At 42.1% G+C, this 25321-nt stretch overlaps 1 protein-coding gene across 5 annotated transcripts in view; it reads left to right on the top strand.

Annotated features, from left to right (window-relative positions):
* Nucleotides 1-25321, top strand: part of LOC141198439 (PALM2-AKAP2 fusion protein-like) — a 179589-nt gene that overhangs the window by 131170 nt on the left and 23098 nt on the right. Inside the window, exons 1-2 of one of the 5 annotated variants that reach the window (XM_073663072.1) lie at nucleotides 9458-9798; nucleotides 10647-10781. The exons of 2 other annotated variants lie outside the window; for them this stretch is intronic. The gene's annotated coding sequence lies outside the window, so the exon portion shown is untranslated. Of the gene's footprint in view, nucleotides 1-9457; nucleotides 9799-10646; nucleotides 10782-25321 lie in introns of those variants that run through there. 2 more of the 5 variants (XM_073663159.1, XM_073663002.1) reach the window with 2 other exon arrangements.

Consider the following 25321-nt stretch of genomic DNA (forward strand, 5'->3'; position numbering starts at 1 on the left):
TACATCAGTTATACTTTATGTGCTTTTGAAAGGACAAAGTAAAAATGTAAGGAATGGGGTTTCACCATTTTCCCAAGGATTAGCAGAACATTATGCAATATGCTACCCCTGTTTATTTAATAAATATTACATTGTCATATATTTTTACATTCTCCTGTATAGTGGACTAAGAGCATAAGGCTATGTGCCCACGATGCAGAAATGAAGCAGAAAATTTCTGCAGCATTTCTGCATCTCCCTGGCAGAAAAAACGCATGCAGATTGTGCATGCGTTTTTCCTGCAGAATACATGCGGATTCACATGCGTTTCCGCATGCAGATTGACAAGCGCTTTCCAGGTGATAGCATCACTTGGAAAGTGCTTGACAACTAGGTCACACTGTATAAATCCATGCAAACAGCATGGATTTATATAGTGTGACCGTAAAAATAAAAAAAATAAAGCTATACTCACCCCCGAGGCCCCGGCGTGGCTGCAGCGCTCGTTCCTGTCTGGTTCCCGGCTGCCGGCATATCACGAGACACAGCGGTGAAGGGCCTGCGGTCACATGACTGTGACGTCACCGAAGGTCCTTCAGCGCTGCCGGCATTCAGAGAGAAGCCGTTGGACAGGTGAATATAAACTTTATTTGTTATTTTATTCTTTTTTTACAGGTACAATGGTACCCAGGTCTGGATGAGAGTCTTCTCTCCTCCAGAACTGGGTACCATCTGCACATAGAGACGCATAAAATCCGCGTGTACAAATGTACAGACACGGATTCTATGCGTCAAAAGCAAGTCAATGGCGGCGCTTTCGCAAAATTAATGAACATGCTGCGGACTTATGAGCGCTGCAGAAACGCTGCGTAAAAATCCGCAGCATGTGCATTGACATTGCCGAATGCCATTGGGGACCATGGGGTGCGGATTTTCCTGCAGAATACATGCGGATTACATGCGGATTCACATGCGTATCCACATGCGTTAACGCATGTGTTTCCACATGCGGACTGACAAGCACTTTCCAGGCGATAGCATCACTTGGAAAGTGCTTGACAACTAAGTCACACTATAAATCCATGCAAACAGCATGGATTTATACAGTGTGACCGTAAAAATAAAAAAAATAAAGCTATACCCACCCCCGATGCCCCGGCGTGTGCTGCAGCGCTCGTCCTGGCTTCTTCCGGGTTGCCGGCATCTCGCGAGACAGCCTGCGGTCACATGACCGCGACGTCATCTCAGGTCCTGGAAGGAGAATCGCTGCAGGGGCCGCCGGACAGGTGAATATAAACTTTGTTATTTTATTCTTTTTTTTACAGATACAATGGTACCCAGGTCTGGATGAGAGTCTCCTCTCCTCCAGAACTGGGTACCATCCGCACATAGAGACGCATAAAATCCGCTTGTACAAATGTACAGACACGGATTCTATGCGTCTCAATGCAAGTCAATGGCTGTGCTTCCGCAAAATTAATGAACATGCTGCGGATTTATGAGCGCTGCAGAAACGCTGCGGAAAAATCCGCAGCATGTGCATTGACATTGCGGAATGCCATTGGGGACCATGGGGTGTGGATTACCATGCGTTTTTGATGCGTTTCCGCTGCGGATATTCCGCAGCGGAAACGCATGAAAAACGCATCGTGTGCACGCAGCCTAACTGTTGCACAAGTTTACTTTTATTACTTTTATGCATTATTACTCTCTATCTTTGTAATTATTCTCTTGAAGAGAAAACAAGTGACTGGTGCTCATTCTTCATCTATGCTGACCTAGACACCTTTCAGCTACTGTGTATGGTAAATACAGCTCCATTGAGTATGTTAGAAATTGAGAGCAGTAAAATACTAGTTAGTGTCACATGCATGTTGATACAGTAAAACATATGCTCCATATTTAACCATTAACCTATTTGAAACTGACTTTCATGTATTTTAAGTATCTGTAAAACTACTTTCTGTCAGTAGATTCCAGCAGCTCTCCCTCCTTATGTCTGATAGAAAGCTTTGTAGTCAAACAGTTCAGTGCATAACTGCTTTAATGTCCTTAACTAATGCAGCCACATGTCATCTTTAATCCCTGAATCATCATATTTGTGGCCTTAAAGGGTTTGTCTCAAAAAGACAACACCCATTAACATACACTTTAGGAAATATTGATATTGTAACACCTCTCTCTATAAGAAAAAGTGGACAGTGATTAAAAGCCCCAATACACTCTAGAGAAGCGTCAAACATGCCAACTGTACCATGCATGATGCTTGTAGTTTTATTATTATTATTATTATTATTATTATTATTATTAACAGCCTTCAGCTCGATTCCAAGCAATGATGACTTGATGGATGAACACTTTGTAGGAAGATCAATCTTATGTAAGCCTAGATAGGTCTACCAGGGTCTTCTCCGCCTTTATCTTGATTGTACCAAACCATCGGGTTGCTGGGCTTCCTCTTCGCCTTCTTCCTTCTATTCTTACGACCATGATGTTCTTCTCCAGTTATTGCTCTCTTCGTATGATGTGTCCAAAGTAGGCAAGTTGTAGCTTGGAGATCCTTGCTTCGAGTGACATGTCTGGCTTGATTTGTTCCAAAATTGATTTGTTTGTTCTTCTTGCCATCCACGGTATTGATAGTATCCTTCTCCAGCACCACATTTCTAAGGCGTTGATTCCAAATGTCACCCTATTATGATCATATGGTTTGTACAAACAGTAATTTCACATATTGGCATTCAGTTCTGAGACAAAAGTGACATAACCTATGGGAATTCCATACAACTTGCAAGTGATAATGCCTTAAGCTGGCCATGCACATTAGATGGCTGTCAATTGAACGATGCTTCAGGTGACCATTCAGCCGTCAGCCAGCTTGGCTGACTCTCCCATACACAGGAGCGCTTGTTCGGCTGAGCGCTCCTGTGTTCTCTGTAATAAAGCTGCTGACTGACACTTCGGCCGGCAGCTTATCTCTGGGAGAACTGGAAAATTGGACATGCGCGATCAACATCTCTCCCGATGATCAGTCACCTTACGTCGCCATACGCATCAGACTGCCAGCCGAACACATCAATGTTGGTAGGTTCATCCGACATTAGTTTAATGTGTGCAGGCACCTTTGAGCCCATTTCAGACATCAGTGATGTACATGCTGGCCATGGGTCTCCCGACTTAACCTCAGTAGCCTCACAGGCTTACAGTTGTCAAGTAATATAATCTCCTTAACATACTGCAACCACTGTGCTATGCAAATGACACTGCTATCAAATGCCCACATAATACAACACCCATATTTTCATAATAGTAAGACTAACATTTATCTACATATTACAGTCATATACTATTAGCCATGTAACATAGTAACATAGTTTTTAAGGTTGAAGGAAAACTAAGTCAATCTAGTTCAACCCATAGCCTAACATGTTGATCCAGAGGAAGGCAAAAAAAACCATGTGGCAAACACTAAGCTCCACATTGGGGAAAAAAATTCCTTCCTGACTCCATACAGCAATCAGACTAGTTCCCTGGATCAACGCCCTATCAAGGAATCTAGTGTGTATATATAACCTGTAATATTATACTTTTCAAGAAAGGCATCCATGCCCTTCTTAAATTTTAGTAGTGAATCACTCATTACAACATCATGCGGCAGAGAGTTCCATAGTCTCACTGCTCTTACAGTAAAGAATCCCCGTCTGTGATTATGATTAAACCTTCTTTCCTCCAAGCGTAGAAGATGCCCCCTTGTCCCCGTCTCAGGCCTCAGAGTAAAAAGATCAGTAGAAAGGTCTTTGTACTTTCCCCTCATATACTTGTACATACACTGTGTTCCAAATTATTATGCAAATAATATTTTCTCAGATTTTCCTAAATTACCTATATGAATTGCAGTCATTGTAATTTTCCAGTCAAATAACTATTAGAGTACAATTGAAAGGTTTTTGTACAAACTGCCTATGATAACAGTATATTTAAAAAAAAATAAAAAACTCAAACTGCACTCAAAATGCATGTTCCAAATTATTATGCACAGCAGAGTTTTCAACCTTTTCATTTTAATAAAGAACAAAAAAATGGACATTTTTGAAATTATAAGCATTAGCAGGTTATTACAAACTGAAATCAAACCGTTTTCAACTCAAAACTTTATTCTAGGTGATGTTACATTTGCACATAGGACCCCTTGTTCGAAAGGAGCTTCTGAACTCTCTCGTCCATTGAATTTGTCAGGTTTTGGATGGTTTCTGCTTCAATTGTTTTGCATGAGGACAGAATACCCTCCCAGAGCTGTTGCTTAGATGTGAACTGCCTCCCGCCATCATAGATACTCCTTTTGATGATGCTCCAGAGGTTCTCAATGGGGTTGAGGTCAGGGGAGCATGGGTGCCACACCATAAGTTTGTCCCCTTTTATGCCCATAGCAGCCAGAGATGCAGATGTGTTATGTGCAGCATGAGACTGGGCATTATCAGGCATGAAAATGATCTTGCTGCGGAATGCACGGTTCTTCTTCTTGAACCATGGCAGGAAGTGCTGTTTGAGAAACTCAACATACATTATGGAGTTCATCTTTACCCCTTCAGGGATCCTAAAAGGGCCGACAATCTCTCTCCCCATGATACCAGCCCAAAACATTACTCCACCTCCTCCTTGTTAGCACCGTAGCCGTGTTTGCATGGGGTGTCCATCAACCAGCCATCCTCCACTCCATCCATCTGGACCATCGAGATCATTTCATGCAGACCAGAACTGTACACCATATTCTAAGTGTGGTCGCACTAGTGACTTGTATAGAGGTAAAATTATGTTCTCCTCATGAGCATCTATGCCTCTTTTAATGCATCCCATTTTTTCATTTGCCTTTGCAGCAGCTGCCTGACACTGACCACCAAACGTGACCTTGTCGTCCTAGGTCAAGGTAGTTCTGTCATACATTCTAAATAAAATTACTACCCTGAAGTTCTTACATTATTTTGCCACACATAAGAGCACAATACAACTTAGTCCTTCTGGAACTACACTGTAATTTTACAAGTCTTGGGACAGGAAACGTGTTTATCAGAGAGCGCATACATTGGTTGCATTCTTCTAGTTATTAAGACTCAAGTGTAGGAAATTAGTAGGAAATTTGCATTTCTCAACAATTGTTGTAATCCTTAAATTGTCAGCCACTATTCTTACAACCCCTTCCTAAAGGGAATCTGTCAATAGGATCAACTCTCCTAAGCCACCTACATGGGCATGTAGGTCATGGGAAGCTGAAGAGAATGATACTTTGATATCTGCGATCTGATGTCTTGTATCCTTTTCTTCAGCTTCCTATGACCCACATGCCCATATAGACAGCTTAGGAGGGTTGATCCTACTGACAGATTCCTTTTAAATACTATATTTCCCAGTGTAAAATAAAAACACTTTATACTCCCTTCCCGCTCCGGTACTGTTCCAACTATGTCGGCACGAGGTCTCCCGGGGCTTGTGTGAAATTGGTGAGCCCTGCAACCAATCAGCAGCCGCTAATGGGCTTCTACCGCTGATTGGCTTCTTCAATCACCTGGAATAACAATGTCACTCAAGCCATGGGAGACCCGACACTGACACTGCCGGAATGTCACCAGTGCGGGAGGTATCTGTTATTTGTATTTTACATTGGGAAATATATTATTTTTGAAGGGGCTGTAAGGGTAGTGGATAACTCTTTGAAGGAGTCATATATATCATCAACTTCATACTTTTTTAATATAATATAACATTGAACCCTAGGAGAAAAAAATATTTGGCCAATAAAAGGCTTCCTTGGGATATGTTTCCTTCTTTGTTAGAAATACAGAACAGGTAAACACCACAATTTGCAATCATTAAAAGCATTTCAACGTGTTTATTACTCTTAGGCTTGTTCAACGTTTTCTATTTTTATCATTCTTCTTATTAATTCTATTTTTTATTAATTACATAAAGTTTCTTTTACATATCTGGTTATCTATAGCTGGATTGAAATCTTTCTGACATTTGACAGCTGATAATACTATCCGAGCTGCGCTAGATTCAGTAGCTCTTATGTAATAGTAGGCCACTTTGATCAGTTGACTAATGAGGCGTAAAAACAAGATGTAGTAGTATTGTATCATGTCTCCGCAGAAAGAAAAAAAAAATACTACCAAATTGTCTGGAACATAAAGCAAAGCTTCAGTGCATGCAAAACTATTGTTTTTTGTTAAGGGGTTAACAAGGCTCAGTGCCATGTGTTCTGTATACCTGAAGCAGTCACAGTGAACAAGATGTGCTAAAAATTCAGGTCTGTTGATCAAGTATCTGTATAGTCTGGATTGATGAATGTTATTGTATTGGAGAATGCCAGGTTCTGGTAGACAGAGGTGTGTTTTATTTGTTTTCTCAGTGCTTCATTGTGTATCTCTGTAGGAGATGTTGGCATACAGATTGTAGTAGTGATTATGGTATACAAAGCACTAAGGAAGTTTCACTCTGCTTGGTTTCTCAGGGAGGAATAAAAGTTTTAGCACCCTACTAAATATATGCTTTCACCTTTTGCAGAGAACCTTTACGCAGCATTGTTTTATTCTACACTAAAAATGCATCTCTTGGCAGGAAAAATGCAGCTAAAGTACACAGGTGTTTGATGCATTTTTGATGCGTTTTCATTGCATTTTTTTATGCATTTGTGAAAAACTGCAAAAACGCTGAAAGAATTGACATGCTGCAGTTTAAAAAAACAACAACATCACAGCTCAAAAAACGCAAAGAAAATAAACGATTTTCGAAATCTCTTTATTTTGCTACTACAGTAATATTTTTGCGCACAAAAAAATACACACGGAAAAACCGCAGCAAAAATTCATCAAAATCCAATGTTTTCCAAAGAAAAGATTCTATTGGCTTTGATCACATCACATTTATAACCTCCATGTAAGATTCCTTAATGACCTTTATGTTAAATGGATGCATTTAGCAGAGACATCCATAAACTGCATTGGAATGTATATAATTATACAATTCCTAATTCATAGGTTTCTTTACTGGATGCCATTGCATGGATTAGCATGGTCTACTATGATATTCCTCCACATACTAACCAATTGTTGTGAACTTTGTCTGGCTAACGGAGCCCTATGAAGACATTTATTGTGTACGCCTGTAATATAGTTGAAAGTTTGCCATACATTATACTGTTGGTGGATTGCATTAAAATGTTGGAATATGCAGAAAAAAAATAGGATAGGGTTGGTGCTTGCCCCATTTTAATTATTTTCTTTAAAGAAAATCTGTCACCAGTTTTTTGCTACTCCATCTGAGAGTAGCATAGTGTAGGGACAGAGACACTGATTTCAGTGTTGTCATTTACTGGGTTGCTTCCTGTTGTGACATGCAGAAGTAGTGCTGCTGCTTCCAAAGCATCCAGCAACTAGAGGGATTAACACAGTCACAGGAGACAGGGAGGGTTTAAGCACAGCCCCAGGGGGATTGTGGGGAACTTGTTATTGTAGTCTGGCTGAAGCCAAAGAGAAAGGTAGTGTGTTATCTGGATCTGACAGAAGGCAACTGAATAGGATTCAGATCAGGAGAGAAACTAAACACAGGTCAGATAAACTCCCTGAGCTAACAGTGCAGAGTATTATCGGGCAGGAAGATAAGGACTGGAATGAATTGTGTCACAGGGATCATCTCCCTCATCAAACCCTCCATCTCCATGCAGGATAAAGAATGCTGTGTACTATTGTGTCCTTGCAAAGGAAAAGCCTGTGGTTGTGTAAGCATTAAAGTGTGATGCTAAGAGATCTAATCTGTGCTGAATAATGCTACTGAAGAGTCTGACGTTACTGTGCCTGCTTTATGAGACTGTACTGTAATGAAGATTGTTGCTGTAATATCCCTGACTTGCACTGGCCATGCTTCAGATTAAATTCCACTGTTAAACTGTTGAAAAAGACTCTTGTCAGATGTGTCTGGTCAGCAACTGAATCTATCGTGTGCCTGAGAGAAGCTGCAGCCTATGGTCATCCTGAGTAATGGTTCCCCCAGGATTCCAACAAATTCATGAAACCCGTCTCGCCCTATCTGAACCTAGTGGCGTGCGTGTAACACTGTAGTTTTGATCTGCTGCAGATTTGAATTTATCTGAATGCTGAGCCACGTATAACCAGTACACATCACTGATTGACCGCTTTCTGTCTACATTGTAAATGGGCACAAAGATTACAATTAGTGGTGGAGGTGTGGTTATACAGAGCACATGATTATGGAGGGCCACCTGGTAGCAGGTTTACTAGTCCTCTAGAGATAATTTCCTGCTGATAAAACAGTGATTTTATCAAAATTACACTAAGCAGCCCAGTAAGTGACACATTGCTGGAATCAGGGTCTTTGCCCTTACATCATGCTGCTCTCAGATTACATGGCAAAAACCTGGCGACATATTCCCTTTAAAATAAGCAGAGGGAAAAATACATCTGGTAGCCAAACAATCTGCTGCCACTTCAAGTATTAAAGAGGTTGTTCACTATTATACAGAATGCCCCCATTGATGTAAACAGTGGAAATAAGATTTTTTTGTAAGTACCTTGCACTGTCAATCTTGCCTGTGTGTGGCGCTATCGCTGACCGCTCACAAGCATCACGTGACCCCCGGCTCTGACATCCACTGCAAGTTCCGGCTGCAGCTGGCCGTGACCCAATGACGCGCTCCCCCCGATTGATGGGCTGTGGGCGGGGTTTCCCCGTGTGTTACAACCCAGCATCCAGCGCGCGCTTTCCCAAAGAATGCAGAGACGATGGAAAGTGCGGTGGATGCTGGGCGGTGAAACGCCACCGACAGCCCATCAATTGGGGGGAGCGAGTCACTGGGTCACACCTGGCTGCAGCCGGAACTTGACGTGACATCAGCGAATGTCAGAGCCGGCTGCAGCCGGAGTCACGTGATGCCTGTGAGCAGCCAGTGATAGCGCCGCTCACAGGCAAGATTGACAGTGCAAGATACTTACAAAAAATCTAATTTCCACTGTTTACATCAATGGGGGCATTCTGTTTAGTAGTGGACAACCTCATTAACATACTTCTTTATAGGAGCAAGTTCAGGTACAGGCTCTGGGCCGTCATTTATTACTATGCAAACATACAGGATGCATCTGTATTAGCTCTAGAGAATACTGTGGATTTCTTGTTATTTGCTTAGTTGTACGCAGTGATATGACAACTGCAACTTTATAAGTGCAAACAATGATTTTCTGTTATTTATGCAATGTTCCTAAAGATGGATGGAAGGATAGATAGATATGACCGAGATCTAGATAAAGGCATAAGTAAGCACGGTCTACATCCTTCCTAAAGTCTCGATCACAATAGAATATTTTGCTGAACTTCCTTTCCTCCACCCTTCTGCCTCTTGGATATATATTTTAGACTGCGCCTTAGGTATTTCCACATTATAGTTCACATCTGTAATTGAAATCTGCAGAAAGCTCCCATAGCTTAGCACAGGAGAGGGTATAACATAGACAGACGCTGTCACCTAGCTTTGAACAACATGCTTGTGTATGTAAAGCTGAGGCCTGGATTTCCTTTGCCTTCCCCGCCCCTCATACACACTGCTTTTTTTTTAGTAGTTTTAGAAGGGTCTCATTGTATAAACTGACTTGAAGGCAGGGCTGCCCTCTTTTTGTGTATCCCAGCCCCCATTCGTGTGACATCATTCCTTGCAAGAAAGCAGGGATGGAATTTTGATTTGGAAGTGGAGAGAAGAGGCTTTTGTGGGAGAGGAGCATTGGGGCTGCCTAGAAAGTGGATATAGTCCAAGATCTGGGGGTAAGTCTCACTTTTCTGACACTGGCTTCCATCACCCTTTATTTTATGTGTAGAGGATGGTTTCTCGGCATGTGTCTTAAGATGAGACGAGTTCTTCAGTAACCGTATAGTAGCTGAGGGTGTGTGTACTTTCGTTAGCTTCCACGCTATGTCTGAGAAGACTTTAGATGTCATTACCAGTATGTGTGCTTGTTGTTATTAGTGTTCTTTTGTTGTTGCCATTCTTTGTTTTTTTAGAACATTGTTTCTTTTCTAATGGTCAACAACTTCTTACGTAGAGAAGTGCCTGCTTAGTTTAGTTTTTACGATGATCTATAGAAAATCATCCGTCTTATGTTTATAGACGACCACACAAGGTTTAAGACAACATTTTGTTCAATTTCCAGATACAGAAAGTGAAAATGAGCGTTGTGCGGCAGTTATATCCTCTGTGCTCGGCTCTCGGCAGACATCTGTCCGGGGCTTAGTCACACTTACATCACTTCATAGTACAGTGAAACAGCAGCTGAGTGATATCACTGGGGGATACTTCCATATATCCGAATGGTCCAAGACTATAAAAAAAGAGATAAACTACTGGTGGTCAAGATACTTCAAGACTGAGGATCTTAGTCTGCTTTGTGCACAGTTTTCTTCTTTGTGCCGGTCATTAATCTGCTTTGATAAACCCCCTTAATGTGATAGTTATAGACCGGATTATTTTTACCTTGTATTGACTTCTAAAGTCTTGGCGGTTCTGTGGCTCATTACATTGGTGTAGCAGTGTTGAGTTCGTCATGTATTGCTGTAGATTTGAGAACACCATACTGTACTAAGATAAGGTCTAAATGTTTCTGTATCTCCCGTAGACTGTGATGATCAGTGTGACTAAGCATACATGTGAAGAATAGGGACCCAGAACATCTGTTCCCAGGATCTGTGCAGTCCCATGGGTGAGACCTTCATGAATCTGACTTGTGTGAAATATCAATTCAATTTGCCAGGTCAGTCTTTGGGTGGATCATATAACACATGATCATCTTCTGCTTATTGAAACATGAATGTCCAAATAAGTCTAACTAGCAAATGAATGCCAGAGTCTGCATTTTTTTTTGATACATTGTTTTGTAGCGATTTTCAAAAATCACTTCAAAAACGTTGCAATTCTACTGCAGCAAAAAAATGCAATGTGCCTGCAATCGTGTTGCAGCCAATAGTGATGACCGAGCACGCTCGTTTAACCCTTTAAACGAGCACGCTCGGGTACTCGCAGAGTAGTTTCGGCGTGCTCGGCATTTCAGTTTCAGCCGCCACGGCTGCATGTGTCGTGGCTGTTACACAGCTGTGACACATGTAGGGATTGCCTGTTTGTTAGCAGCCAATTAATTTAAGTATTGGGATGGTAATAAGCCAACTGAAACCACAGTATATGACTGCAAGAAACAATTCGGGTACAGTGGTCCACATCCTACTGACACTCCTCTCTCCTCCTCCATAACAATTATGTTTCACAATTGACCTGCCACCGCTGGGTGGAGTTTTGCCCATGCAATGGTCCCACCACTAACAAATTTGTACCCAGGGCTGACTATTATGACCACTACCATATGATACACCAGTGACTCATAGATCTCATTCAGACATCTGGTTTTCAAAACACTGAAACTCGTCTATTTTTTCACATAGGAAAAAAAAAACAACACACATTTGAATGAGACCTTTACCTGTGACTGGGGAAGCACTGACTGAGGATACTATTAGGTGCAGATACGATCAGACAATAGCATTGGTGATGGTGACGTTTTGGCACCAGCGTTAGAACCATGTGACAGGGAGGTGACGCTAAGCTAAGAAATATATCGCTGTCTCTTGGCTTTTTAGTCAGGATAGTACAACAGCCATGCAACGCCAGAGCTGATCATTCTTTACACCAGCACAGTATCATTACACTTGGCCTTTTCACACTAATATTTTTTTTTACCCCTTTCTTTTATTAGTCATTAATGTTGAACTTGTCATAGAGAAGTGAAACTCTCATAATAAATAGCACTTTGCTACAGCACACAAACCAACTCCCTGAAATACTTTTATAATCCTAGAGAGATAAGAAGAGATCTATGAAATATGTTAAAATATCAAAGCTTATTGAAAATAGATATATAAAATGTATCGTAATTAAAAAAAACTATATAAAACATGGAGTACCTCTAATTGAGGGACACTTAGAATTGCCTGTATGCAAAACCATCAATATAGACCAAATAGCAAAGCATATGAAAAACTGGGGAATACTATAATGCCAGTGCACATGAATACAAAAACCCTCTCACTGAAGTCTAAGTTGGCCAAGGTGTAAACATAAGAATATTATCCCAACAGCTCTATTGCCCCTATCAGTAATGTTATGCTCAATATAGATGATATGGTTACCTTCAATAGGGAAATCACTGCTGCTACGGATAGGACAGGCTATGTGTCCCTCCACTCCGACGCACGTTTCGCCTCACTTGCTTCTTCCGGGGGCAGTAGTATTTTTTTTTAGAATTTTTCATTGACTTGTTTCTTTCCCTAATGTGTCTCGACTATGGCCTACATAACATCAGATGCACAATTATTTCTGATAAATTATGATCTTTACATCTGTTCATACAGAATTTAACAATAGGGATCTTGGAAAGTTATTGTTAGTACTTAGTAAAATGTACCCATACATAAGACTTGTATTACTGCTTATTTGAATGCACAGTCCCCATTCTACATGTGGTCTGGCTCTCATAGCTCATTAAAAAGCAATTAAGAATAAAGTAGGCTGATGTGAGGTCCCAAGCCAGGGAATGTTAATGGATCCTTAATGACTCGTGTGTACTGGAATGTGTAATATGCAGCATATACATGTTCCACAGGGATGCATAAAATGCAGTATAAAATTATATCAAATCTACAATGAAGATTTCAGTGGACATAAGAACCCTACAAATGTTTGTCTCTTCTCAAAATGCCAAATCTGCTATTTTAAAGAGATCCTATAACTAATAAAATGGATAGAACATTCATCTGTTTACAAAATGTGAGAATCATGTTTTGTTCACTAACTGAGATAAATTGTTGTGGTAGACATATATGCAAAAGTGACAACAGGCAGTATGGGTATATTAGATGTCACCTATAAAGGGGTTGTCCAGTTTAAAACGACATGTATGCATTTACGCTATATGACTGTAAACTTGTAAATTCTCACAACGCATGCACTGTAAGGATTCTTCATTGTCAGTGCTGGGAACAGCAGTCGCGTCACCACAAGTATGTGATATACATAATCCCGGCCAGAATCTGACTAGTCTGTTTTCGGCCTCATGCAATACACTTGCATTGAGCACGCCAGAAAACGTTTACTTGGATTCTGGCCTTGAGTATGCGCTGACACCGCAAAATCCTCACAGCGCACAGTGGGTGCACTGTGAGGATTCACAAGTCTACAGTCTCATAGAGTGACTGCAGACTTGTTGTTTTAGACCGGACAATTTAAAGTGTGTATGTGTGTGTGTATATATATATATATATATATATATATACTGCTCAAAAAAATAAAGGGAACACTCAAATAACACATCCTAGATCTAAATGAATGAGATATTCTCATTGAATACTTTGTTCTGCACAAAGTTGAATGTGCTGACAACAAAATCACACAAAAATCATCAATGGAAATCAAATTTATTAACCAATGGAGGCCTGGATTTGGAGCCACCCCTAAAATTAAAGTGGAAAAACACACTACAGGCTGATCCAACTTTGATGTAATGTCCTTAAAACAAGGCAAAATGAGGCTCAGTATTGTGTGTGGCCTCCACGTGCCTGTATGACCTCCCTACAACGCCTGGGCATGCACCTGATGAGGTTGCGGATGGTCTCCTGTGGGATCTCCTCCCAGACCTGGACTAAAGCATCCGCCAACTCCTGGACAGCCTGTGGTGCAACGTGACGTTGGTGGATGGGGCGAGACTTGATGTCCCAGATGTGCTCAATCGGATTCAGGTCTGGGGAACCGGCGGGCCAGTCCATAGCTTCAATGCCTTCATCTTGCAGGAACTGCTGACACACCCCAGCCACATGAGGTCTGGCATTGTCCTGTATTAGGAGGAACCCAGGGCCAACCGCACCAGCATATGATCTCACAAGGGGTCTGAGGATCTCATCTCGGTACCTAATGGCGGTCAGGCTACCTCTGGCGAGCAAATGGAGGGCTGTGCGGCCCTCCAAAGAAATGCCACCCCACACCATTATTAACCCACTGCCAAACCGGTCATGCTGAAGGATGTTGCAGGCAGCAGATCACTCTCCACTGCGACTCCAGACTCTTGTCACATCTGTCACATGTGCTCAGTGTGAACCTGCTTTCATCTGTGAAGAGCACAGGGCGCCAGTGGCGACTTTGCGAATCCTGGTGTTCTGTGGCAAATGCCAAGCGTCCTGCACGGTGTTGGGGGGGTGACTCCAAATCCAGGCCTCCATTGGTTAATAAATTTGATTTCCATTGATTATTTTTGTGTGATTTTGTTTGTTGACAGCTCATTCAACTTTGTACAGAACAAAGTTTTCAATGAGAATATTTCATTTATTCAGATCTAGGATGTGCTATTTGAGTGCTTGTTGCCTGTCCTTAGCAGTGGTTTTCTAGCAGCTATTTTACCATGAAGGCCTGCTGCACAAAGTCTCCTCTTAACAGTTGTTGTAGAGATGTGTCTGCTGCTAGAACTATGTGGCATTGACCTGGTCTCTAATCTGAACTGCTGTTAACCTGCGATTTCTGAGGCTGGTGTATGTATATATATCTATATATATATATATATATATATCTCTATCTATCTATCTATCTATCTATCTATCTACATATTTATATACATATACATACACACACCCCCTGGCAAAAATTATGGAATCACCGAGCTCAGAGGATGTTCGTTCAGTTGTTTAATGTTGTTGAAAAAGAGCAGATCCTCATTTGTTTTTGTTGTGCATTTCCTGTTTTGGAGACATATTGCTTTAAGTTTCCGGTCTTGACGCTTTGATGTCTTCCTTGGTCTACCAGTATGTTTGCCTTTAGCAACCTTCCAATGTTGTTTGTATTTGGTCCAGATTTTAGACACAGCTGACTGTGAACAACCAACATCTTTTGCAACATTGCGTGATGATTTACCTTCTTTTAAGAGTTTGATAGTCCTCCCCTTTGTTTCAATTGACATCTCTCGTGTTGGAGCCATGATTCATGTCAGTCCACTTGGTGCAACAGCTCTCCAAGGTGTGATCACTCCTTTTTAGATGCAGACTAACGAGCAGATCTAATTTGATGCAGGTGTTAGTTTTGGAAATGAAAATTTACAGGGTGATTCCATAATTTTTTCCTCAGAATTGAGTGATTCTATATTTTTTTTCCATCTGCTTGGTCTGAAAAAAATTACCCTTACTGAGTACCACATTTTTTATCTTGATTTCTTTTACTGTTTCTTAAAGCCCTAAAGTTGCCATTTGAAATGACTTTAGTTTTGTGCCATGTCTGTGATCTGCTTTTTTTCAACAACATTAAACAACTGAATGAACACCCTCCGAGCCCGATGATTCCATAATTTTTGCCAGGGGTTGTATGTACATATACAGTGGGGAAAAAAAGTATTTAGTCAGTCACCAGTTGTGCAAGTTCTCCCACTTAAAAAGATGAGAGAGGCCTGTAATTGACATCGTAGGTAGACCTCAACTATGAGAGTCAAAATGAGAAAGCAAATCCTGAAAATCAGTCTGATTTGGAAAGATTTTTTTTTTAAATTTTGGTGGAAAATAAGTATTTGGTCACCTACAAAAGTTCATCTCAATACTGTGTTATATATCCTTTGTTGGCAATGACAGAGGTCAAACGTTTTCTGTAAGTCTTCACAAGGTTGGCACACACTGTTGCTGGTATGTTGGCCCATTCCTCCATGCAGATCTCCTCTAGATCAGTGATGTTTTGGGGCTGTTGCTGGGCAACAAAGACTTTCAACTCCCTCCAAAGGTTTTCTATAGGGTTTAGATCTGGAGACTGGCTAGGCCACTCCATGACCTTGAAATGCTTCTTACGAAGCCACTCCTTCGTTGCCCTGGCGGTGTGCTTGGGATCATTGTCATGCTTAAAGACCCAGCCACGTTTCATCTTCAATGCCCTTGCTGATGGAAGGAGGTTTTCACTCAAAATCTCACGATATATGGCCCCATTCATTCTTTCATGTACACGGATCAGTCGTACTGGTCCCTTGGTAGAGAAACAGCCCAAAAGCATGATGTTGTCACCCCCATGCTTCACAGTAGGTATGGTGTTCTTTGGATGCAACTCGGCATTCTTTCTCCTCCAAACACGATGATTTGTGTTTCTACCAAACAGTTCTACTTTGGTTTCATCTGACCATATGACATTCTCCCAATACTCTTCTGGATCATCCAAATGCTCTCTGGCAACTTCAGACGGGCCCGGACTTGTAATGGCTTAAGCAGGGGGACACGTCTGGTGACGCGCCCCCTGGGCCTGTGTTGTGCAGGGAATACCCGGAGCCGGATCGCTGGGGGTTGTAGTCTCCGTGGCGCTGACCCGGTCCGTGCCCAGGGTGGTCAATTCAGTGGCAGTCTTATTAGTGAGATAATAGTCCGACTACGCCACCCGTGCATTGCGGTCAGTGGGGACCGCCGCTGCAAGGCAGACCGCTGAGGCCGGTGTTGTGTGTGCAGCTAAGAATGGGATGACTCCCCACGGGAGGAGTATAGCCTCAGGGCCGTTAGTGTGGATGATGGGAGTGATGGTGCACGAGCGCAGCAGGAATAACTCAGAGTCCGTGCAGTGCAGTTCAGGGTCTTTACTGATGTTATAAAGCAGACCCTCCCGGGAGTACTGGCTAGCAGTAGAGGCCTGGTCAGTCTGAGAGCTAGCAGGATCTCCCCTGGCCAGGTGGAGTTGTAGGCCTCCCCGTCTATCTGTACTCTTTCCTGGCTACCTTGCTGTGTGCGGGTAGAAGTAGCCCACGTCCCTGAGTATACCGTGTGGTGCTCACCCGTACGGCCGGTGACTTGGGGCCTTCTGTTAGCCTCCGCTTCACGATGGCGGTGCTGGTCCCTTGCTTGTGACCGTGCCTCCGGGCTTCTCTGGCCAGAGGACATGGAATCTCGTGCTGGTTGGATTCTGCTGCTGGACCTGGATGTCCCCACAGCCTCGGACTCCGTGTCCGGTCTTAATGTCTTCAGCCAGGGCGAGCTATCTAGCTTCCAGCCCCTGGCACTCGCTCCTGCTCCTACAGAGCTCCTTGCTGACACTTTCCCTGTGTCTGGAACTGTCTCCAGGCTCTGACTGTCCTAATCCCGCCCCAGACCCAGTTTATAAGGGCAGATTTCTCCCCTCCCAGGTCTGGGCGGGCGGTGTTGCATGCTTAGGGCTCCTGACAGAGAAACCTCCCACTTGCTCTCAGACGTAATATTCCTATTACTGTTGCAACCAGACCCCTGGCACTGCAGGGTTTGAGTCCCTGGCGGCGTAGTGTGTTACTTATGGTAGCCTGTGTAATGTTGGTCCCAGCTCTCTGCAGATCATTCACTAGGTCCCCCCGTGTGGTTCCGGGATTTTTGCTCACCGTTCTTGAGATCATTTTGACCCCACGGGTTGAGATCTTGTGTGGAGCCCCAGCTCGAGGTAGATTATCAGTGGTCTTGTATGTCTTCCATTTTCTAATTATTGCTCCCACAGTTGATTTCTTCACACCAAGCTGCTTGCCTATTGCAGATTCAGTCTTCCCAGCCTGGCGCAGGGCTACAATTTTGTTTCTGGTGTCCTTCGACAGCTCTTTGGTCTTCACCATAGTGGAGTTTGGAGTGTGACTGTTTGAGGTTGCGGACAGGTGTCTTTTATACTAATAACAAGTTCAAACAGATGCCAGTACTACAGGTAATGAGTGGAGGATAGAGGAGCCTCTTAAAGAAGTTACAGGTCTGTGAGAGCCAGAAATCTTGCTTGTTTGTAAGTGACCAAATACTTATTTTCCACCAAAATTTAAAAAAAAAATCTTTCCGAATCAGACAATGTGATTTTCAGGATTTGTTTTCTCATTTTGTCTCTCATAGTTGAGGTCTACCTAAGATGTCAATTACAGGCCTCGCTCATCTATTTAAGTGGGAGAACTTGCACAATTGGTGGCTGACTAAATACTTTTTTCCCCCCACTGTATATGTGTGTGTGTATATATATATATATACACACACATATGCACGTGTATGCATATATACAATATGGTCCCTAACGATGACGATGCTGGGAGGAAGTGGGGAGCGAACCTTAGTGTTGCGCACATCATCGGTCACTGGAGCGGAAGTCACAGTGACTCGCCTGCGCACAACATACCTGAATATAGACAGGAATATTAAGTGCGCTTTGCGTACAAGGTAAATTGTGCAGGCGCGGGATATGGCCAACGAAACTGCACGTCACAGGGCACGGTGACATGCAGGGGAGGGGGGGGGGGGATTATAATTCACATAGGAGGCAGGGATTCTTTCCCTTCCCCCAGCCTGCAAGCGTCAGAAACTTGAAAGAATGAAAAGACATTTCACTGCAACAAGACCGCTAATATGGGCCATACAGGTAAGTATAGATTCACATATCTATCACCTGTATGCCCATATTAGAGGTCAGATAAGTGCCAGGGGTCTTCGTTTACCTTGTACACTGGGAAAAACTTTCAAAATAAACACTGTGTCCATAAGGTACCCTTAACTTAATGGAGGTCAAAAGTATGTTCTATTGGCCTCCATCTGGTTGGTATATATTGCTATACTACAAAAGTTAGAGTATATTATAGTGTAGCAGACTGTCCTATTTAATGCAAAACGTATATTGTGGCATATATGTTTTTCTATATATAATTTCTTACTGTGTGCAGATACAATGTAGGACTCTGTCATGGGTATATGTCCAGAGCCTTTCTCGGCATATGTGTGAAATAGATACCATTAACATTACGTGATCAAGGCTTTAGATTGGCTTGTGGGTCCCCCTCCCTTATCCGCCAGTACCTAGCATATATGACTTCTAATTCCCATGCCACTGACCTGAACCCACAAACATAACTGAGGAAACTAATACAATTTTAAAGGGGTCCTGTCATGATATTCATGCTACTCGAATCACGGGCTGCATGAATTAGTGAAGCCGTGGATGTTTTACTCGCAGCTTTCAGATAAAACATACTTTAAAAACAGGGCTATGCATCTTGGATGACTAGTCCACGGTGTATCCCCGGTTTCAGCCTTCCCTGATCTCCTTGACTGACAGGTCTCTTCTTATGCACACACACAGACCTGTCTGCCAAAGGGAGCATGGCAGGGATAAGCCACTAAGGACCTACATCCTATTAGTCATCCAAAACTCATAGTCTCCAAAAGGCTTTTCAAAGTATGTTTTCTCTGAACCCTCGCAGTGTTTCAGAGTAAAACATATCTCCCTGCAATGACATTCCCAGTGTCTGATTCATTGCCTGTGGATCGGGCGGCAAGGATCACATGACAGGTTCCCTTTAACTAGAGAGTGGCTATCTACAGTATATTCCCAACAATATGGCACTGACACATTGTGACATTTTCCTTGTGTCTCATCATCTACTGTAAACTTCTGAAACATTAGAGCATGTTGTTCTATTTTTTGGGGGAAACTAAAAGTCACCATAATGGAAACCAAATGGACACCATTATAATCATTATAGGTCTTAGTGCCACTGTATAACAAATCGACCTTCCACATGATGCAAAATACAAGTGTGAACAGGATCTAATTATAACACAACTAACCTCTGAAACCGACTTTAACCAAACCTGGCTCAGCCTCAAAAAGGAGCAATGGTGACTTCTTCAAAATTAATTTTTACTCTGTATATGTTAATATACTATATATGTGCAAGCTGCCTCTTCAGAGAGGAAGAGGACTAGGACTCTAGTGTCTCCTACAGAAAGTAGCAATCCTAAAAGTCAATATTGACTCTCTAACGAGCCTTGGCACATGACTTAGGATAATAGCCAAAACCAAAATCTGAATTTGCAGACACTGTGTTTCGGGTTATTGCCCCTCATCCGTGCAATGTGAGATCTAGTTTGGCTGGGTGAGAGGCGTCTGACCGGGATACAAGGGGTAACTTTTCTCATTGCGGAGAGTGACATGTCAAGCCTGACATGCCAAGATGAGGAGACGTTTAAGCCACAATACTCCTCTGGGAAATATGCAAATTGTCTCTTCAGAGAGGAAGAGGACTAGAACTCTAGTGCCACCTACTGGAACTAGCGATCCTAAAAGTCACTATCAACTCTCTAACGAGCCTTGTCACATGACTTAGGATAATAGCCAAAGCCAAAATCTCATATATATTGACAGTATCCAAATATTAGTGTTTGTCCATATTGGCACTAAAAAAAGGTAAGCTAAGTAATTTATCTATTTAAGCTATTTTTCTAATAGCTAACAATTAGCGTTTGTCCCTGAAATAAATAGCTCAGATTTTTTCAGTAACAGAAGTACTTCATTGACCAAATGAAAAAGTTTTAACTTTTAGTAGAAGAAACAGTGACACCTACAGGCAATGAGACATTAAACTTATGTTATATTTACTTCTAATATTTCTTTCCATAATCTGAAATGCTCATGTACTACCAAAGGACAAAATACTGCATTTGCAGTCAGTACACAGGGGCCCTGTAGACAAGGGGCACATCAGTATCCTAAAAACAAGTTTTCCTACTCTCTAGTAGATTGTATGGAAAAACCACAATTCCCATGGTTTACAGGTACAGGTAGATTACAATATTGAAATACAATACTTGCTAGAAAGGAGTTCTTATACACATCTCACTCTCAACAAATTAGATGTTAAATTATGTCACCCACTAATATTTAGCGTAACCGGTGCCTCTGGGTATATCCACCCATACTACCTATATATTATAATCTATATAGGCTCTTGATATTTTTAGATACTATTATGTTTAAAGAGGACCTGTCACCAAGTAAAAAGAGACCAGTTTTTGCTCATATGTTATTCCCACGGCTCCCCTGAGTATTCCTATTCTTTATTTTGTTTCTTTTAATGGTCCTTTTTAAATGGGTATGGCTCCCAGGGTAATCGTGCAGAACAGCCTACAGGCAGAGAATCATGTGAGCACCACATACTTAGTGCAAATTTTTATGTTTTTTACCAACTGAAAAGGCCAATATCTCCAGGACCGTATGAAATATTTAAAAAAACAAACAAAATAAAAAAATTAACTCAGGGGAGCAGCAGGAATTAAATACAGTAAAAAGCAATTACTGGTCACTTTTAACCTGATGACTTCCTGGGAAAAATGTACCCCCAGAAATAATAAAGTAAAAACTACACACTTTGCTACTTAATTATAATAGTATGTGCTTTTTTCTGTGCCTTATTATATGAAACGGTACATCTTATATGCTGGGAAGGTTTGGAGCATAGAATTTTGGGCAATTCCCTTAGGATATAAAAGGGAATTGAATGCTGTTCTTTATTTCTCTGGTTTCCCAGGGGTCCAGTGACATCTGGACATTGACTGTTGTGTACCCCATGCCATCTCTCACAATATATCAGCTCAACCATATGCTTGTGAGAGCAATCACAAATAACTGCTGCAGAAAATACGAAGATGTGTCCCCCAAAAAATTGTGCAAAATAATGAGATCAAGAGTAGGTTCTTGAGCATATAAAGTTTCATCCAGAAAAGTAGGATGATTTTTTTCTCACTTGTCATCAGTGTACTGTCCATATACAATCTGTTCTTTTAAAGCATCAACTATTAATCATTTACAGGACAATTTACAGTTTCCTATGTTAGAAAATTGCAACATATCTGTAAAAATGGGATGCTATTCTGTGGCTTCGTTTGGCATACAATTTTTTTTTGTGCACCCATAGACTTGAATGGGTGAGTCTCATCCGATTTACAGAAAAAAAAACTAGCGCATGCTGCAAATTTTTTTTTACACGCAGATTCAGTTAGTGAAAGCAAATCGCTCATCTGCACTGACCCATTGAATAACATTGGCCCGAGTACTGTCCGTTTTTGTCACAGACAGAACTCAGACTAAAAATAAAGTCGTTTGAACAAACCCTTAGACCACATTTGTCAAACTCTTGCTAGCAGGGTGAGTATATTTGGCCCACGATGCCAGGCCCCACCGCCCCCTCTGCCCAGCACCGCATTTTCAACTGTATTGACATCCTGAATGCCGATACACTTGAAAGCAATGATGGAGGAAGGAGCATCAGCTGACACTCCCTCGGCCATCATTATCCCACGTTACAACGCGCCCGCTGTGCCGAGCGGTGAAGAGCTTCAGGGCGCTCACTGCTGAAACTGGAGCAGCAAGAGAACGAGGAGTATTTTTTTTTTCATGCATGCGAGGCCCATTATTCTGTATATAGGACAATGCAGGGCCCCGTTATACTGTATGGAGGACTATGTGGGCCCATTATACTCTATGGAGGACTATGTGGGGTCCATTATACTCTATAGAGGACTATGTGGGGCCCATTATTCTGTATGGAGGACTATGTGGGGCCCATTATTCTGTATGGAGGACTATGTGGGCCCATTATACTGTATGGAGGACTATGTGGGCCCATTATACTGTATGGAGGACTATGTGGGCCCATTATACTGTATGGAGGACTATGTGGGCCCATTATACTGTATGGAGGACTGTGGGGCCGTTATACTGTATGAAGCACTATGTTGGGGCCCATTATACTGTATGGAGTGCTATGTTGGGGCCCATTATACTATATGGAGCACTATGTTGGGGCCCTTTATACTGTATGGAGCACTATGTTGGGGCCCTTTATACTGTATGGAGCACTATGTTGGGGCCCATTATACTGTATGGAGGACTATGTGGGGCCATTATACTGTATGGAGGACTATGTGGGGCCATTATACTGTGTGGAGCAATATATGGGGCCATTATACTGTATGGAGCACTATGTGGGCCATTATACTGTATGGAGCACTATGTAGGGTCCATTATACTGTATGGAAGGCAATGCAGGGCCCATTATACTGTGGAGCACTATGTGGAGCCATTATACTGTGTGGTGATCACAGTTGGGTAATCATACTGTGATTGGGGGCACCTGTCACGCTGTCTCTGTATACTGGAGGTAGGGGGCCTAAGATGACCCTAAGCTGGGGCCCTGACTAATCCCTCAACCTGGAGGTACTGTTAAAGGTACAGAGGTCCAGGCCGTAACCCCTACCTCCTGAGGATCCCTGCACCTAAGTAATCTAGTCCTGAGAAGGACCCCGATCACAACAAAAGGGGACAAGTAATAATATGCCCACACACAGTACTTAGACGAACGAGACAGTACAAGGGAAAAACCAAAACCACCTTGCATACAAAAACTACACAACTACAACAGAGGGAACACCAACGGGAAAGGAGATAAATGATAAAGCGAGGAAGGGAAAAAACACTCCAAATGCACTTATCTCTGAAACTCCAAATACCACGATCCGCTCTGTTAGTCTGCATGAAATGCTTTCACCGACACTTCCCTAACAGACCAGCAGGCATTTGAAGGAGTCTCACTACAGCAGCATTGATTGCAGCTGGGCGAGGCTGGACCTCGTCTAGCACAGAGAGAGAGAGAATTAACTCCCTCACTGCCGAAAAACACAAAGCACCAAAAAGTCAGCTGCGAGAAGTCAGGCTGTTTAATCGTGACTATCTTCGTGGCGACACACCCGTGACAGCACCATACTTTGCTGGAGGTGGGGTCGAGGTGGGTACAGTAGGTTTATCGTACTGTGCATGTGGAGGGTACTGTGGAGGAATTCACTTTCGTTGGCATAATACTTAATTATCTGTATTATTCAAGTTTTTTTATCCTTTGTTATTACATATTTGCTTTTTACTGCTCCTACATAACATATTACATTATTCCAATATTTTATTCTAAAATCCATTAATTAAAATTAACTTTGTTCGTGAGACAACTCCTTTAAGTTTGTTTCCATATGAAAAGGTGCATTTTTATATTTGATGATAAGGAAAGACTTCCTCAATTGTAGCCAAATTTTTTAAATAAATTTCATGGTTGACCCGCGACATTGTCCAAGCATTTAATTTTGGCCCTCTGTGTATTTGAATTTAACATCTTTTCCTTAGACCATAAAATCCAAGGTGCATGGGGCTACTGTGAGTAATAACTGGTGTCCTGTTGGTACTGAATATCTGCTACGTGACACGTGCAGGTTATGTCTCCAGCCTACTATGCACGGACTTCTTATTTTACGGCCCAAGCTGCACGTTGCAGACAGTATAAATATCAGTTACATTAGAGCTGATATACTTCGGAAATGATGCAAACAAGGCAAAGTTCCCAGACAGTATTTGCTCTAATGTGACAGGAAGCCAACATCTCGGTTGTAGCCAAGTGTGCCTTTGCTCTGCAGCTGCATCTCTGCCATTAGTCTTCATAGCGCTGCTCATGTTTCACCTTAGGGATCAGTCATATCATTCATGACATACATGGTTATTAATTGTTAAAATAGCCATATATTAGTACATTCAAATTAACATCAGCAGCCAAATTGTCTCACTTTAGTTCCATAGATATTGCCTTTTTTCTGTTTTGTGGGAAGTGAAGTCATATTGGTTCTCACCAGGGGCATAACTACGATAGGTGCAGGGGTTGCAATCGCACTCGGTCCTGGAGCCAAAAGCGGCCGAAAAGATCCCTTTTTTCTTTATGAAATGACTATTACTATTAAAGATCTCTAATAGTTGGGGGCCCTGTTTGAGATTTTGCATTAGGGCCCACAAGCTTCCAGTTACGCCACTGGTTACTGGTTCTCACCTATAAATTAGCTTTTCAGTAACTCATGAGGTATATGTCAGGAAACTAATTTGAATGTGACAACCAATATGCCTGTACATCCTGTTGTTAGAATTTCAAAAATGGCCACTGTAATAAATCAGAATCTTTTAATACCACATTTCCCTGTAGATGTACCACCCATATTCCCCTGCAATACCTGTTGTTATTATGATGCTTTGCTCATATAGCGCCATCCTATTCCGCAGCGCTTTATCGACATTATCGGCACTGTCCCCATTTGGGATCACAATCGAAATTCCCTATCAGTATGTCTTTGGAGTTGATTGTTACTGTAGGTTTCTACTTAGTTGGCAAGAAAGTAAAATAGATTATTTCTCAAATGCTTAAAATGTATCTAATTGCCTCTTCAGAGAGGAAGAGGACTTGAACTCTATAGCGCCATTGTTTGAACAGGTGGCACTATAGAGTTCAAGTCCTCTTCCTCTCTGAAGAGGCAATTTGCCTATTAAATTTCCCAGAGGAGCATTGTACGGCGAATATGCCGCCTCACCTTAGCATGTCAGAGCCGATATATTACTCTCCATAAGGAGAAATGTTACCCCTTAGACTTCAGTCCAGAGCCTCTCATCTAGCCAAAT

The sequence above is a fragment of the Phyllobates terribilis genome, unplaced genomic scaffold (assembly GCF_046119375.1).
Source record: "Phyllobates terribilis strain yellow unplaced genomic scaffold, ASM4611937v1 Scaffold_1__5_contigs__length_1240528914, whole genome shotgun sequence".
NCBI classification, from domain to species: domain Eukaryota; kingdom Metazoa; phylum Chordata; class Amphibia; order Anura; family Dendrobatidae; genus Phyllobates; species Phyllobates terribilis.